Genomic DNA, 16,788 nt, shown 5'->3' with positions numbered 1-16,788 from the left:
GCCCTGGGGACTGTGGAGAAAGAGAAGCAGAATATAGTTACCGAGGTGATTGTCACAGACGAGCAGATGGGGAAGATTATAAACTACAACAATACTCTGGAAGGGCGGATTAACACAGTCCATGAAGCTGTTCAAGTTGTTAACAGGAAGCTCACCCTCCTTATTCAGATCCTGAGAGACACGGTTAATGCTGCCCCAGGAGCCTCTCAACCTGCCAAAACAGGGGCAGAGGAAAATGAAACTCTGGAAGCAATGCAAGCCCGAATGAACACCCATATGCGGCAGATGGGGCTGGATACCATCAGCCAGATGGGCAAATCTATCTAATTTCAGTCCCGGTGTGGCTCTCTTTAGCTCTTTCTGTGCCTCTGTTACAGTTTGTCATGTCTTTGTTCCAGTCTATCTATGTGTTTGCCATACTTTGTTATGTGTTGTTTATGTCGGCTGTTAGGAAAAAGTTAAGGTCAAGCTGCCCTGCGAGGTATGCTGTTCATAGTCATGTTTTGGAGAAAACTTTGAGCAGAGGTGTAGCTATGGTTCACTGTTATTTCCTGCTCTCGATCCGCCATCGCGGATTTTTTGTACTATATTTTGTTATATAATATAATCTCCTGACTTACAAAAAAAAAAAAAAAAAAACGGGGCTGTCTCTAATCATTCAAGATCAAAATACTATCCACTTAGAAATCTCTCTCTATATATATTAATTGATTGTTCGGGATAAATGCATTGCTTCTCCCATATGAAATTATTGAATACTAGCATAAGTGGTTGAAGGAGAAAATAAATGAATTATTCATAATGAATGGAGGTCATGTTTGAGCAAGTGAACTTTACAAGTCAGCATTATATATCCTTGGGGTTCCTTTCATGCACTCTACAACGTTGTTAATTCAGATCGTGATACAACCCTGCAGTAATTGATCCCGTGATTGTAACGGAAACGTGCTCTACTCTAAATGATTCCCGGCACAGGCTGGTCAGGCTGGGCATCGGTTCTGCAAACGGGACAGGTGGAGTGCGAACGAAACCACATGTCAATACAGTCAACATGAAAAGTATGCCTGCAATTTGGCAGAAGCCGGCCTGCGTCGTTCTCATTGAATTCGCATAGGCACACTGCGCAGTCCAGACCATCTATAAAATTCTGCGGTTCGTAGTGAAACAAGGGCAGACTTTCTATCACAGCAGAATCCAGCCCCACATTCCACAGCCTCGCTGGTTCTTGACCTGTAAAATGAAACCGGCTACGCCTTGGAACTATTCTCCACCTGGGCAATCTAACAGGTTGTCTCCATATCCATCTGACATAAATGTGCAGAAAAATGACGAGCAAAACCATAACAAAAAGAATTATTAAGGTCGATATCATGATTTTGACATTGATGCCATATTTCCGCTCATGGTATTCCTGGTTGGGTGGATCAAAATAATCTTCGGAGTTCATGGCTGAATCTTCAATTTCTTGTGTTTGAAATTGAAACGACTCAACTGTTTTATTATTTCAATTGGGTAGAAACTTAGGCCCTAGCCCACCCTACCGCTGGAAATAATCGCAGAATATTATGCCTTCTCACAAACTACTTGGTGCTCAAGTCTGGAATTTCTCCAAATGGGGAGCACCTCTGATGACTATATGAATCGGAAATTGACTTTCCGATCCCATCATTTGACTTCATCGCTCAAATAGCTACTCAGGTTCACCACCCAGCAAGCAAAAATTCGGAAAATTTGATATTAAGAGATTTTATTTTTGAATCTGGTCATCTTTATCCAAATTCGTGCGGTACGAGGGTTCAGTGTATGATTGGAGTCAATTTCTTAAGATAAGCATTCTAAGATTCTTTGAGTCAATTTCTTAAGATAAGCCTTCTAAGATTGTTTGAGTCATAATTCGGTTGTAACACGTTAAAAACTACAGATGTGACCGTCCAGCATGGTACCCAAAATACATGGACAGACGTTAGGATCTTCCCCATCTTTTCTGCATATAGGTGTCAATTAACCATGTAGTTCCCTACTTAACCTTCCAATTTCATGATTTTTATCACATCGACTCCTATCTAATGATGGAAAAGTTACGAAGGTAAACTAGTTGGTTTGGAGAAGAGTTACCAAGGTAAACTAGTTGGTTTGGAGAAAAGTTATGAAGGTAAACTAGTTGGTTTGGAAAAGTTACGAAGGTTGTGTGGAGTGTAGTTTTCCATAGATTTCAGGTTTAAATGTCATGGAGAAGAGTTGAGAATGAGAACCAATTGTAATGATAAAGTTAAATGTTTGAGAGAAAGATATAACTAGCACAACCATATTCGAGTAACTCAGCTCTATAACCAATTTTCCCCATAATATGTTAACTTGGCTCTACAACAAATTCACCCCTATAATATGTCAACTTGGCTCTACAACCAATTTTTCTCTTACAATGTTAACTTGGCTCTACAACCAAATTTCCCCTTAATATGTTAACTTTCAAGAGGGAAATATGCCAATTTCCAATTGGGAGATGCTATTGATGTAAATATGAAATTTGTGAAAGAGTAAAGGGTTTTTCACTCTCATTTTATTTAGTTTGGATAATTTGAATGGTTGTATGTTGCATAAACTTATACATAGGATTTATAAATGTAATGATGTTTGAAGGCATTGTGCATTAATTCAATAAAGAGGTGGTTTCAAAGTGTGTGGTTATTTCTATTGAGTGGTCACAAGTGTCTGAGATTTTGTGGTGGATGTTTATTTGTTTCTACCATGTTTATTTATGCATATATTTTTATGCATTAAATGGTATTAGAGTAGGTTGAACATGCACTTGGGAGGACTAGAGAGACCTTGATTTCAAATTGAATAACTTGTGAATATTAGTGTGTTGTGGCGTTAAATCCCTATGATACTAATTTAGCTCCCATATTGTTATTGTTGCGCCCTTACATTATTATTGTTATGTAGGCCCTAATTATATTTTGGCACTTTAGACTCCTATATATACTAAGGAGGTCTTTTTATTTGAATCAATCAAGAATTGTTCATTTTGTGATATAAAAGGAGGTTTCCCCCTCAAAGTTTTTTATCAGCAAGTTGTTGATTTTTTTTTTCCTATGGTTCTTCATTATTTTGATTTGGATATATAACATTTGGTATCAAAGCTCTTGATCCCAGGGTTTTGCTGCTTCGAATTGGCCATTGGGACATTTTAGCTATAAATTTTTTATATGAAGCTTCAAACCATGAAATTGCTACCACATGGAGGTGAAATCTTGATGAATATTTGGTTAAAATTACATAGCTTGGTTCGCTATAGTTTCTTAGATATAGTCCAAGGAAATAGGGTTTTTGTGTTCTCCATAATTCAGTCTCAAGTAAGTGTCATTGGGAAAATTGACATAAATTTTTCTTCGAGGATAAGATTTGAATTCTATAAAAAGGGAATGAAATTGTACATATTGTAGTTTTTTGGGTACAAGTTTCAGGGCCGCAGGTTGAAACAATGACATGTGGCATCCCATAAAATTTTTCTCTACTGAATCAATCCATAATCAAGTGATCATGTGAGATTTGACATAACTTTGCCATGAAGAATCCAATCTCTGTTTGACTTTTGGCATTGGAAAGAAGACATAGAGAGATAGCTTAGGACTCAATTATAGAGCTTGGAGATTGAAATCACAGAGATATAATAGTTTCAAGGTCATGTAGTCCCCTACATAGTTCCCTACCTAACCTTCTAGTTTCATTACTTTATCACATGGACTTCTACTGACTTTGTAGACTATAATCTAACAAAGAAAAAGTATGAAATCTAAACTAGTTGGTTTGTGTGGAGTGTAGTTTTCATTATATTTGAGGTCCAAACCTCATGGAGAGGAGTTATCAATGAGAGCCAACCTTCCAATTTCATGATTTTTATCACATGGACTCCTATAGACTTTGTAGAGTATAATCTAACCATGAAAAAATATGAAGCCAAAACTAGTTGGTTTGTGTGGAGTGTATTTTTTATGAGATCTCAGGTTCAAACCTCACAGAGAGAATTTGCGAATGGGAGACAACCCCTAATTGCAAGTTTAAAAATTTAAGAGAACAAGTATAACTAGCACAACCATATTCAATTAAATGTAAATTAATCCAATTTTCCCCATAATATGTTAACTTGGCTCTACAATCAATTTTCCTCTTATTATGCCAACTTTCAATAGGGGAATATACCAACCTTCAATAGGGAGATGCCTATTGATGTAAATATGAAATTTGTGAATGAGTAAGGGTTTTTCACTCTCATTTGATTTAGTTTGGGTAATGTGAATGGTTGTATGTTGCGTAAACCTATATATAGTGTTTGTAAATGTCAAAAGCGACTTGAAATCATCATGCATTATTGTGCATGGTTGTTTCTACTGAGTGGTCACTGGTGTGTGTGATTTTGTTGTGGATGCTTATTTGTTTCTACCATGTTTATTTATATATGTATTTCTATGCATCAAGTGGTATTAGAGTAGGTTGAACATGCACTTGGGAGGACTAGAGAGAATCCGAGCTCAAATTGAGTAATTTGTGAATGTTAGTGTGGTGTGGAACTTGTAGCAATATATCCTAGAATAGTATGATAGTGATGGTGTAGAGAGGAAAACGTTATACCCAGAAGACATGATGATGTAGAAGATGTAGATGTAGAAGATGATGAGGAAAGTAGGGAGGAATTTGATGATGAGGAAAATATTATTGTAGTTTGAAATATAGGTTAACAAATAACTAAAATGAAGGAAGACAATATTAAGAAAGGAATGCAAGATAAGAGGTTAAGTATGCATTGTTATTTGGTGATTGATATTGGTAATTAAAAAAAATGGTATTCAGTGATTTTGGGAATTTGAAGTGTACACTTCTTCTAAATGCATACAAGGTGTCATTTTTATAAAATCAGTGCAAAATCACTATAAGAGAGAAATTCTTGATTAATTTTAATATTAGGGTTTATAGTGATACTATTACATATGATTTATTTTTTCATGAATCAAATTTTGTTTGGAAGACCATAGTAGCTTGATTAAAGAGTTACGCATGATGGGGAGGAAACAACTAACGTTTGGAAAACAATGGAATAAAATTTAACTTAAATCCTTTGAATGAAGATATGGAGAACCTTGTAAAAGTGATGTTAAGTCTAATCCTAGCATATGTGAAGGAATTGGAGTAATAAAAATATGTGAATTAGAGGTCATGAAGAAAATGAAGAACAAAGTCTTAGTGCTAAAAGAAAAACACATTTGAAAGAGGAGAAAAATAGAGTTTTTGGCTCACATAATGTTATTTGTGTTTTCTATGTTTATGGAAAATATAGAAGAAACAGTGGAGGATGTATGTCACCATGAGGGAGGTAACAAGTAGCAAAGTATATAGTGAAGAAAATTGTGTACTCATGTAATCAATGAAACAACATTGGGAATGGTGCTTAAGGGGGAGGTAGTGAGGAAGTGAACAACACTAAGTGGGAGTCGTGTAAGGGATCAAGTAACATTGGGGTCAAGGATAAGAAGGTAGTGTAACATTATGGGAAAAATTTGAAAGGAATAAAGAAACATTATAAATTAGTGATCTAGGTGTAGCATAGGTGTATCATAGTGTTGGGTCATTGTAGTGAAAAAAATGTTGTGAATGTTAGTAGTGGAGATAAGAAAAAGAGGATGTCTTGTATGCAACTTTTGTTCACCAAGATTTTGTACATGCACAGGGGCTTCACTAGGGGAGAAATACCATACCAAATGGGTTCATATTGGGGTATATATATTGAGGAAAAATTGACTTAATATATTGGAGGATTTATAGGGGGTAAAGGGTTTTTATATTGGCAGGTATAAAAAATGGAACTCAAAGTTAATTAAAAAATAAAAAGGGGTATAAAACATGTTAATGAAAAAATGGATACATACAATATCTAGTGAAAGTATGGGATTTTAAATTGGGAAGGTATATTGGGTTCATATTGGTAGGGGGTTAAATAATGTGATTTTTAGAGGTATTTTCTAATATGCAGTCAAATTAGGGGTACTATTTAGTATGCCATGAATGCACACGATATGTTAGAGTTTCATTGAGTAAATCCCTGTGTGTACATGATGATCAAATTTTCCAACTAAAAAAATTCTTAACAATGCAGATATCTTGCATGCTTGTTTACATTTTCACTCGTTTAAGTTTATTTTATGGTTTCAAAAAAAATACATGAAATTGTATTCTATTACAATATAATATATTTTGAAATATGAAGTATTTCATTTCAAGTTTGAACAATTATAATAATTGTAAGGTGAAATTCCAATGACTAATAATAAACTTGATGAATAAGTAAAGGGTTTTTGAATCTCCTTTAACTTAATGTGTTTAAGGTTGTACTATTGTGCGTTCAATAAATCTATGCATAAGTTCTAAAAGTATAAAAAATATAAAATCATTAATAATCAATTCATTAAAAAAAATGAATAGATATATTTATTTCAAACAAATGTTTTGTAAAATTAACTTTATTATAAATATTTATTATTTTTATTTTCTATTTAAATAAATATCTCTTTTTTTATATAGATTCCTCAAAATTAATGTTATATTCACATGGTCCACAATAATTTCTTACATATAACCTTTCAATTTTATAACTTGTGTTGCATGAAAACCTAAGATATATATATATATATATATATATATATACACACACACACACACACACACATATATATCACTTTATAATCTACAACCTACAACCTTAAGATTAAAGGAGTACTCCTTACCCAATCCTCTTGATTTAAACTACTCTTTTTATTGAAAGCACAGTTATGACCAGGTATATCACGTATAAGTAGAATTTATACAACATGGAAGCCAAGATGTTTCCTATAATTGCTTCTAACTCTAGACAAAACCCCACTTTTGATTCAACCATGGATATCATAAAGATGCCCAATATTTTCTTGACTATTGAGGGATAAAGAAGGAGATCACTTTTTTCCAAAGATAAAGAAGAATATCGCTCGTAGAATAAGGATAATATTAAAAATATTATTACTTCCAAATTTAAGGAGAAGTTGGGGGGCAATAAAGAGAAGGAAAAAGGAAACTAAGAAATTATAATGAGATGATCAACACCAATCTTGAAAACCAGAATTATTTATTTGTCTTGACTAGTATTAAGAATAAAATGAACATTTCTAAGATAAGAAATGATTCTCATGAACTTCATAGTGAATTTTGGCATTTGTCTATTCGCAAAACATCACTGAAAGAAGGAATTTGTCTTCTATGCGATACTAAGAGGGTTGAATATGAAAACACTTTCATTTAGATTGTTCAAATTATCATCAAATCCATCATCATTTTAAAAATATTTGTCACACTACTGATCTCCTTAACCTATTAAGGCATCAAAACTATGTTGATCTCAGAATGCTTCTCTCACTTCTCTTCAAGCCTAGAAATAATATGTTACAGAATTTCAATTAATTTATTTACACTCTTAAGATCTAGTAGACCATATTGGTCTTATTGAACGATCATCATCATCATCATTATATATATATATAAAGGAAACAAAGTGTAAAATTTTCTCTACAAATCAGGTAGCTCACTGATATCATGTAGAAATTTCACCTGCAGATCAAACTGATATATGCAATGTACTAAAGCATAATACTAGATCTACATCTACCATAAACTTTACGGAAGCTAATCAACCATGAGTAACATCAAGCATGAACACATATAACTGACAAGAAGGAATCAATAACACATAACACAGAAAAATTTATTCAGGAAAAGCACCAGCCTAAAACCCCATCTTTTTATTATCAATCAAGTGGAAATCCTCAACAACATACAAAAATAATCAGCTCTCTCTCTCTCTCTATACTCTAATGATGTAGCTCATGGACTACCCAGCCCTGTATATAAAGGCTGCACCTCAGGTCCAAGCTCCTATTTCCTTGCACAGATTTGATTGGGGTCCAATTACAAAACACATGTAAATTGGCCTGATCATACCTGTTGTCACCTCATGTCCAACTACGCAGTCATAGAAGGAAGAAGCTTCCTTCCCCATGCAAGGAATACTTACTAGAAATATCCTAGCATCTGATAGCACACTGTCCCACATCTAATCTCAACTAGGTCTCTGATAGAACTGACATGCATCAGTTATCCATGAGTGAATACACAGTTATCTGAAAATAATAGTTGTCACATGCATGGAAGAATCAACAAACTATATCTCATTAATTAACAACTTGTTAAATTAATCTAACTGAACTTGACTAAGTTAAACTAAGTCAACTGATCCTCTCAATATAGAACTCATCCTTAATTCCTCAATCAGTGGAGTAAATCAAGGACACATTCCCCAACCAGTGGAGAAATAATTGCATGTTCTCACAAAGACTTCAAGTTTTCTTTTCCCTAACTAATTAACTCATGGAAAATTAATTAATTAATATTCCAAACTGCTGGTAAGACCAAATTCGAATTTACTTCCTATAGATAGACCAAGGATTGCTATAAATAGGAAGGGACCCAGAAATGCTATTTTTAAAAGATGTTATTTTTAGCAGTTTCACCTCTCACCCAAGGTGTCCAAAATGCTCATTAGCCAAACTGCTATTTTTAGAAGTGCTATTTTTAGCAGTTCTATTTTTAGCACTTCCTAAATTTAGCATTTCTTGTTGCACACTTTTCAACACTCCCTCTCAACAAGAAAGGCTTCCTCTTGAACCCGATCATGTAACTCTGGAATGTTTTGTATGCAACACATCTACAAAGTGCAGTTGCTCCAGCAACACTCGGAACAAAAAAAACTCCCAACTGACCTCTCTGTTGGGCTAGAAACATACTCTGATGTTGAAGCTCTACTTGCTGCTGAAAAGTGCTCCCTCTCTAACCTCTGCACTACTGCAACATCTCCATGCATCTCGCACCATTGCACCATTCTCTGTGGAAGAACTAAATCTTCCTGTTGAAGAGGTTGATCCTCGACCTTCTTGTTAAACAAGGATTTCATTTTCTGTTGGTAATTTTCCGATTTACCCCCCACCTATTCCCTGTTTTCATGAAGTTCAACTAGTTGTTTTATCCTTCGTGTCAAAGAACTTAGCTCTTCCTCAGCTTCTTGCAATAACTTTTCCATTGGCATTTCCAATTGGATTGGGAAGACTGTAGCCTTAACATACACTAGCTCGAAAGCCGATTTTCTAGTGGATCATTTAGGAGTCACTCGGTTAGCACAAAGGGAGAACTTCAATTGAGTGTTCCAATTTCTCTGATTCTCAGTGATGGTATTCTTCAACACTCTCATGAGATTTTTGTTTGAGGATTCAAATAAACCGTTTCCTTGAGGATAGTAGGTAGTGGAGTGTCCAATGGTGATGTTGAACTTCTGAAAAAAGCTAGTGAATTTTGCAAATTTGAATACTTGAGCATTGTCAATGATAATTTGATAGGGCAACCAAAATGCGATAATATGTTTTCCTCCATAAACTTGATTATCACTTAGTTGGTAGCGTTTCTGGCTGGGATGGACTCTACCCATTTGGTGAAATAATTCGTGGTTGTTAATAGCCACTTATGTTAGCCACTGGAAGGTGGTTTTATCTCACCTATGAAGTCTAGTCCCCAATTCCTGAAGGGTTCCTCCACATGCACTGGGATCAGGGGGAGAAGAGAAATTTTTTTTTCTCTCAAAAAAGGCTTGGCACTTCTGACAATGACGATGAACCACACTAGTTGGTTCGAAATGCGTCGACAAAGGTCTTTCCTCATGTGATTTTCACCGAAGTTCTGCTTACAACTATTATAGATCACAGAAGCCTCAATTCAATAATTAATGACCTGACTTGTGAGCGAACATTTCCATAAAGTGTATGCCAATAGAATCCTGCCTTGAGGATTTTATGAGTTGTGGTCTTCCAGTTGTAATGACCTCCACAAACTCCTCCATGGAATTCCTCAATAAATTTATGAGTTTCACCTTCCACCAAACATAACATAAAAAATCTCACTGTTTCCTTCTCGTAGAGTTGACCATTGGGTATGATATACTTTTGAGCTTGCAGTGTCAATGTCCTATATTTAGATTTATCCAACCCTAGTGAGCACCTCAAGAATAAGAGATAATGGATGATATTCTTATATGAGGGTGATCCCTCATATTTAGCACAGATATTTTGCATTCATGCTTTCATCCCGCTATACTGAATTTATGTTTTGCCTTCCTTTGTTATCAGGTTTATTCCCAAATCCTGGTAGTTAGATTCTGATAAAATCTTTGCCAACCCATGGCCTTTTATGAGCTTAGTGGGCTTTATGTCTAACTCATATTCCTGAAACTTGTGATCCACCTATCCCTCTTTCCTTCATTATTGGCTTATTGGGGCCTAACCTAAGTTTGGAAGAGTTATTAGCCAAACAAATCTCGTGCTACCAGCCCTTTCAGCAATAGTCTGCCGAGCGCGGACTGAAGTCTCACCTGAGGTAGCAAGGGATGGTGTTTGAACTAGGTTTCTGCACCCTTGGGATGTCTAGATATGTTCTGAGAGGTTCACAAACTGATCTGTGGCCTCGCGCCACTCTGCTTCCGCGTAGATCCAGAACAAGACACTTCCTTAATTATTAATGAGTTTGTTATAGATTAGATCTACTTCTTACAGTCTTTAAGCAAACATTCAATAGAGATAACTAATGCACACACCCAGAAATGTTATAAAGTTGCATAAACTCATAACATAAGCATGAGCGCACAGATCAAAACAGATATATAAACCAGAAATTAACCAAATCCACAATATTTTAGAATCAACACAATATTTCAGAACCAACTTATCTTTATTGATATCTTTATTCCATACAATCCACTTCCCACCCTGCGCACTCAACTGCAAGGGTCCACACACACAACTGCAGACTCTACCAAGCCTCTGCGCACATATCTGCAGAGCCTATTCCACTATTGTCCAACCTGAATCGAACTTATATAGACTCAGATCCACTATTGCCTTCACAAACCCATACATTCCAGATCAATAAAAAACAAGAACTGCCTTCTACCCTTAGAGCCTCGCTTTATTTATACATTCTGATGGTCTACGGACCATGGGCAAGCCGACTTACTTCCTATTATTCTATATTATTTCTGGGCGGACAACCCTTTGACTCGACCTATTACATTTTGTGCTCTGCGCATTTCGAAGATTTACAATATTATTACCCTAACTTATAGGCTTTAAGCCCCAAAAACGTTAAGCAGGGCCTCCACTACCCAACAGGCCCCCAAAAAAATCATCGTCACTCGTTCCGAGTCACTCGTCGGTATGACGATACGTGCTACCTAGGCTCTACGGTCCACCTCCCCATGAGTGACGCACTTTGTTATACTGTTCCCTCTTATCTCCTGCAACGCTTCTTCAAGCTCCTGCTCCATTGCCTTTACCAATTCACGCAACCGATGATGCTCATTCTGCTCTACTCAGTTAACACAGAGCACCCCCTCATAGGATTTTAGCTCTAGCTGGGGTGCTGTATATGGGGACTCCTTGCACCATAGCGGAAAATTTCCAACATCTGGTCTATTATACGCACTATCTGTTGCAGCTTGTGTTGCAATTTTGCAAGACCCTGTTGTCTGTGAGATCCCAATCTTCAAGGTGCATCAGAGATGAATTGTTAACAACAATTTCACCATTTGTCTCCATATGTACAGTCTTTCCCTTATTGTTTATGGTTCGCCGACCAGCCCATGGGTTAGGCAGCGGCATCCGGACCAGTTCTGCTTCGTGTCTAATAATTTCCAACACATCCCCTACAATCGGTGCTAAACTTTGTGTGGTGCCCATAGCCGTCAACACCATATGAGTCAGAAAGTCATGTAGCACCATTGGCCGTATCACAACCCTCGGGCTTACTCCTTGAGCGTAAATAATGAATAGTTCCATATCGGTTGGAAGGCACAATAGCTTACTTTTCTCAAAAGCGCGGCTCATTTAGCGGATGCCCCCCTGTAATTTATAATCATTGTGAAATTCAAATTCAGTTGTTCCCTCCAGTTCCGGTGTTGTAACGTTAAGCCTACGACAGTTTAGCTTGGATTTGGTTTGTACCTCATGTCTTAATTACCCGTTGCTCGCTCCTTTTCACCATAAGTCAGACATCTTATCATGAATAGTGACAGCAACGGTCACCTCTCTGCATGTCAATGTAGCAGCGCAACCCCTTCTGTGCAACTGTGACCCTTGTGATAAACCAAATCTATGCACACCCCTGTTGTCACGCATCTTCCCCAGAAATTGCTTTATCTTCCCGCACTCTCTTTCAACTGGCTAGAGCAGTGAGACTGTCCTTCAGTCGGTTAGTTAGGTAGTTGGCCCACCCATCTAGAGCTTCAGGCGACTGCCATTTACTCTTCCCAGGAAGGGGTCTCCATTGAGTTCGACAAGCTGGACCGCGCCTCCATCTATAACTTCTTTGACTACATAGGGTCCCAACCAATGCATTTGGAGCTTGCCAGGGAATTTCTCGAACTTGTTGTCATATAGTAATACTATATCATTCTCCTTGAAAGTGCGCACCTTGATGTGGCGATCACGCCAAGTTTTCTCTTGCTGCTTCTATACCTATTGATGGAATCCGACCAAAATTTATTCCTCATCAAGTTCCTCCAGTTGCACGAGCCATTCTTCCAAAGCCCTGTAGTCTGCCATGCCTGTCATTGCTGCGATTTGCAAACTAGGTACAATTTATTCCATTAGCATTATGGCTTCCATGCCGCAGATTAATCGGAAAGGTGTATGGCCCATCAACTTCTTGCACGTGGTTCGATATGCCCATAGCACAATAGGGATGTGCAAGTCCCAATTGTTTCTCTCCGCATTACATACCTTCGTCAATGAAATCTCCAAAATCTTGTTGAACGCTTCGACGGTCCCATTCGCTTCCAAATGGTATGGCGTACTTTGTTGATGATATATCTGGAAGTCCTCAGTGAGCACACTGATAGTCTCATTCAGGAAGTGCGTTCCATGGTCACTCATTAGAATTTTGGGACATCCAAACTGTGTCAACACATTTTCGAACAAAAATTTCATAGTTGTAGTAGTCGTGCAGTCCTTAACTGACTGTGCTTCTGTCCACCAAGTCAATTTTCTATCATGGTGATGATATAGCGCGCACCCATCTTCCCTTGAGGTGCAATAGGCCCCACAAAGTCAATTGCCCATTTTTCGAATAGTTGCATCGTCATCTGTGGCTTGAGTGGCATTTCATCCCTCTGCAATGGTTTCCCAGTCCATTGACATACATCGCAGGCCCGACAGTACGATTTTGAGTCTTGATGTAGAGTTGGCCACCATAGTCTGGTTTAGAGAATCTTCTATGCTGTGGCGTGTCCCGCATAATGTCCTCCTGCAGCCCCCCCATGTGCTTCGACAAGGATTTGTCCTTGCTCAAATTCAGGTACATATCTGCGTAATATTTCATCGTTGCCTATTTTGTAGAGGTGCCCTACAATAACAGTAAAGTCTACTACGCGTATTACTAGTTCTTTCTTCTACTACACAAAATACCCTGACGGCACGGTTCTTGTGGTTAAGAAGTGGATTATATCCTCAAAGTGGCCATCCGTGACACACGCTGCATAGAGTTGTGTGTCAGGCAGTCCCTCCTTTAAGTTTGTGGGCTCTTCACCATTCTCAATTTGAGATAGGTGATCTGGGCCGACATTTAGACGTCCTGGCTTTACGATGACTTCAAAATCATGTTCCTAAAACAATAAAAACCATCGAAAAATGCGGACCCCCAACACAAGCTTACTGACTAAGTATTTTAATGCAGAATGATCAGTATCATCTTAAAGTGTCCCCCGAGTAGATAGTGGCGGTATTTCTGGAGTGTGTACACCATTGCCAACCCCTCACTCTCAGTGGTGGAGTAGTGCTTTTCAGCTTTGGATAATTGTCGGCTTGCAAATGTGATTGGGTGATCAATTCCTTCCGCTCCCTGTGTGAGTACCTCACCCAGCGTGATACACGACGCGTCAACATGTACGTGAAATTCGATGTCCCATTTTGGAAAGACCGAAATGGGCACTGATGCCATCTTTTCCTTGAGAGTTTCCATACTTTTGTTACATTCCTCATTCCAATTATAAGTGGTGTCCTTTTTCAACAACTGTTCCATCAGTGTCATGATCTGTGCATAGCTCTTGATGAACATTCGATAGTGCCCAGTGTGTCCCAAAGTGGCGCGCAATTGTTTGACACTTTGCGGCGCTTGCAAATTGAGTATGACAACGATATTCACTGGGTCTACCATCAGGCCTTTCTTGCATACCACATGGCTGAGAAAGTTCCCGAAGGGGATGAGGAAAGTAAACTTCTTTAGATTTAGCGCAATCTGGTGCCGTTGGCAAGTATCCAACATTAACCGTAAGCTCGCAACATGTTTCTTGACTAACCCAAGTACGGTCCAATCATCAAGATATACTTCCAAGAACTTATGTATAAATTCCTTGAATGTAGCTACCACAATGCGCAAGAATATCGCCGACGCATTCTTCAGTCCCAAGGGCATCACAATGTACTGAAAACAACCCCATTCGGTGGTGAAATTTTTTTTACTCCTGTCCTCTGGCGTGATCTTGATCTGGTGATACCCCGAGAAACCGTCCGTGAAGGATTAGGCTTCCTGTCCACCCACATTTTCCAGTACCTCGTCTGTAAATGGCGTCGAGAAGGAATCATTAACACATGCATCATTGAGCTTCTTGAGATCCACCCAAATGCAAATTTCACCTTTCTGTTTTTTCTCCTGTACAATCTAAAGACTTACCTAGTTGGATTCCTCCATTGGTTCAATTATTCTTGTTGCAAGCATTTTGTCCAACTCCTCGCGGACCTTCACTTCGTATTTTGTATTCAACCGATAAGGCCACTGCTTCACTGGCTTCGCGTACGAATTTAGAGTTATCTTCATCATCCCTAGGTCACCGATGACTCCTTTTAACTATGTGATTTTAGTCGGGAATAAGCCTTGATATTCTCGAAGTAATTCGAAAACCTTTTCCACTGTGGCATCATCCCAATAGTCCCCAAGCGTCGCATACTTTGGCTCCTCCTCCGTACCAATGTTCACTTTTTTTGTTTTCAGCGGCTCGGTGATGTCGGGGTCCTCAATCGCTGGTCCTCGAACCTCGCGACTCCCCTCTGTTTCTGAAATATTGATGTTTCTGGGGTCATCCCCATCATCCTCTATCTACACATTGTAACATTCTAGGGTCTGGCTCAATTGACGTGACCAATCTAGCTACACTATTTCTTCTAGTTCCAGTGGTACTTTGAAAATGGCAGCCTGCACTACTTGCAGTGCATCATCAACAGTATCCATCCATTGGTCCCCAAATAAGAATGTCAATAAGAAGCCCTCGCGCAAGATATCCCATTCACCTGTACCATGTCAGAGTTCTGTTTTAGTATACTAGTTCCTTGGGATGACATCCAAGTTATGATAAAATAAGTGTACCCGCTCCTGCTAGGGCTCTTCTCCATAGGCCTGGGTCCATCTGGTGAGGTGCATGCGCGGGTCATCACGTCCATCATATTTCTCAGTTATTCATAGTTCCGGCTTCCCAAACCTTATCTACATCATCCGCCTGTAGCCGCGCCAGTCTTCAAAGGTTCCTTCATGCATCCCCCACCAACGCATTGGCGTTGCACACAACGCCCATTTTAACGCATTGAACCGATGGTGTTCTGGTACCACGCATTCTACTTGGTCAGGAATTCATCTACCACTATTAGCCCATCATACATCGGTAGTTATCGATCCTGAGCCTTTATGCAATACAGTGACCTAGTCATAATGTTGCAGTTTAATGTTGTTACTCCGTTCAACCGATTATGCCACCGCTCATCTTCCTCATTTGAATCTACAGTGCAGGACTCTGTATGCTCCCACAATATTCTTCCTTTTGCAGTTGGATTGACCCAATCTTGGTTAGTGCAGTGATCTTATAGATACAATCCAGTTCATCATCACTTCCTTCATCGTGGACGGGTTCCATGTAGCGTGCTCCTTCAGCTAGGTCTAGTGGAATAACTACGCGGAGTGGCTTCTTCTCAAATATCATTTTTCGCTTCTTTAAATTAATTACCCATTCATATATGTGGCCCACTCTATTCCTAACAACGCAAGGTAATGGCTATTGTCGTCCACGATTTCTATTACCTCAAAGTCCGTTTCTGTGCTCGCACCTTCTATATCTACTGTGATTCCTTGCAGTCTCCCCATGGGAAAGATCTTTTGTTGATTTTCCATCCACAATTGAATAGGAGACCATTGCAGTGCGGGATTTCCCATGCGCTCCCAAATCTGTTTAGGTAGCACGTTTGCATCCGAGCCTAAGTCGAGGATAACCTGATCCATCTCATAGTCATTGATTTGCGCTGTTAACCACATCTCCTGTCCAGTATGAAAAACATGTTTCCCCAATTTTCGGACCACGCGGGGTTCACCTAACCCTGCGCATCTAGTTATCAGCTCTTGTAATCCTTTAACCACCTTACTATTGCAAAGAAATTTCATGCATGTCTCTAAGAAGGTATTTAGCATTGAGGGATCCCTTTCTGACTCAGGTTGATCCTTACTACCTAGGGTAGAGACCTCCGCGCAGCTCTTCCTAGCTTTCAGATCTGTCTCCTTGCAAACCCCGACATCGTCCTTGGTTAATTTCCTCTTATCCTCCCTTGTGGCTACACCACTTATAAGCAC

The 16,788-nt window shown here is 38.6% G+C and overlaps 1 pseudogene; it reads left to right on the top strand.

The window, feature by feature from the left end:
* The first annotated feature begins 437 nt into the window (after positions 1-437).
* LOC149245432 (glutamate decarboxylase-like) overlaps positions 438-16,788 on the top strand; it is a 110,481-nt pseudogene continuing 94,130 nt past the window's right edge.

Source organism: Pinus tabuliformis, chromosome 7, assembly GCF_031772625.1.
Source record: "Pinus tabuliformis cultivar Carrire ecotype Pingquan chromosome 7, CPIR1, whole genome shotgun sequence".
Classification (NCBI taxonomy): domain Eukaryota; kingdom Viridiplantae; phylum Streptophyta; class Pinopsida; order Pinales; family Pinaceae; genus Pinus; species Pinus tabuliformis.
Note: the sequence above shows the minus strand (reverse complement) of the source record. Positions and strands in the feature narration are given on the sequence as shown.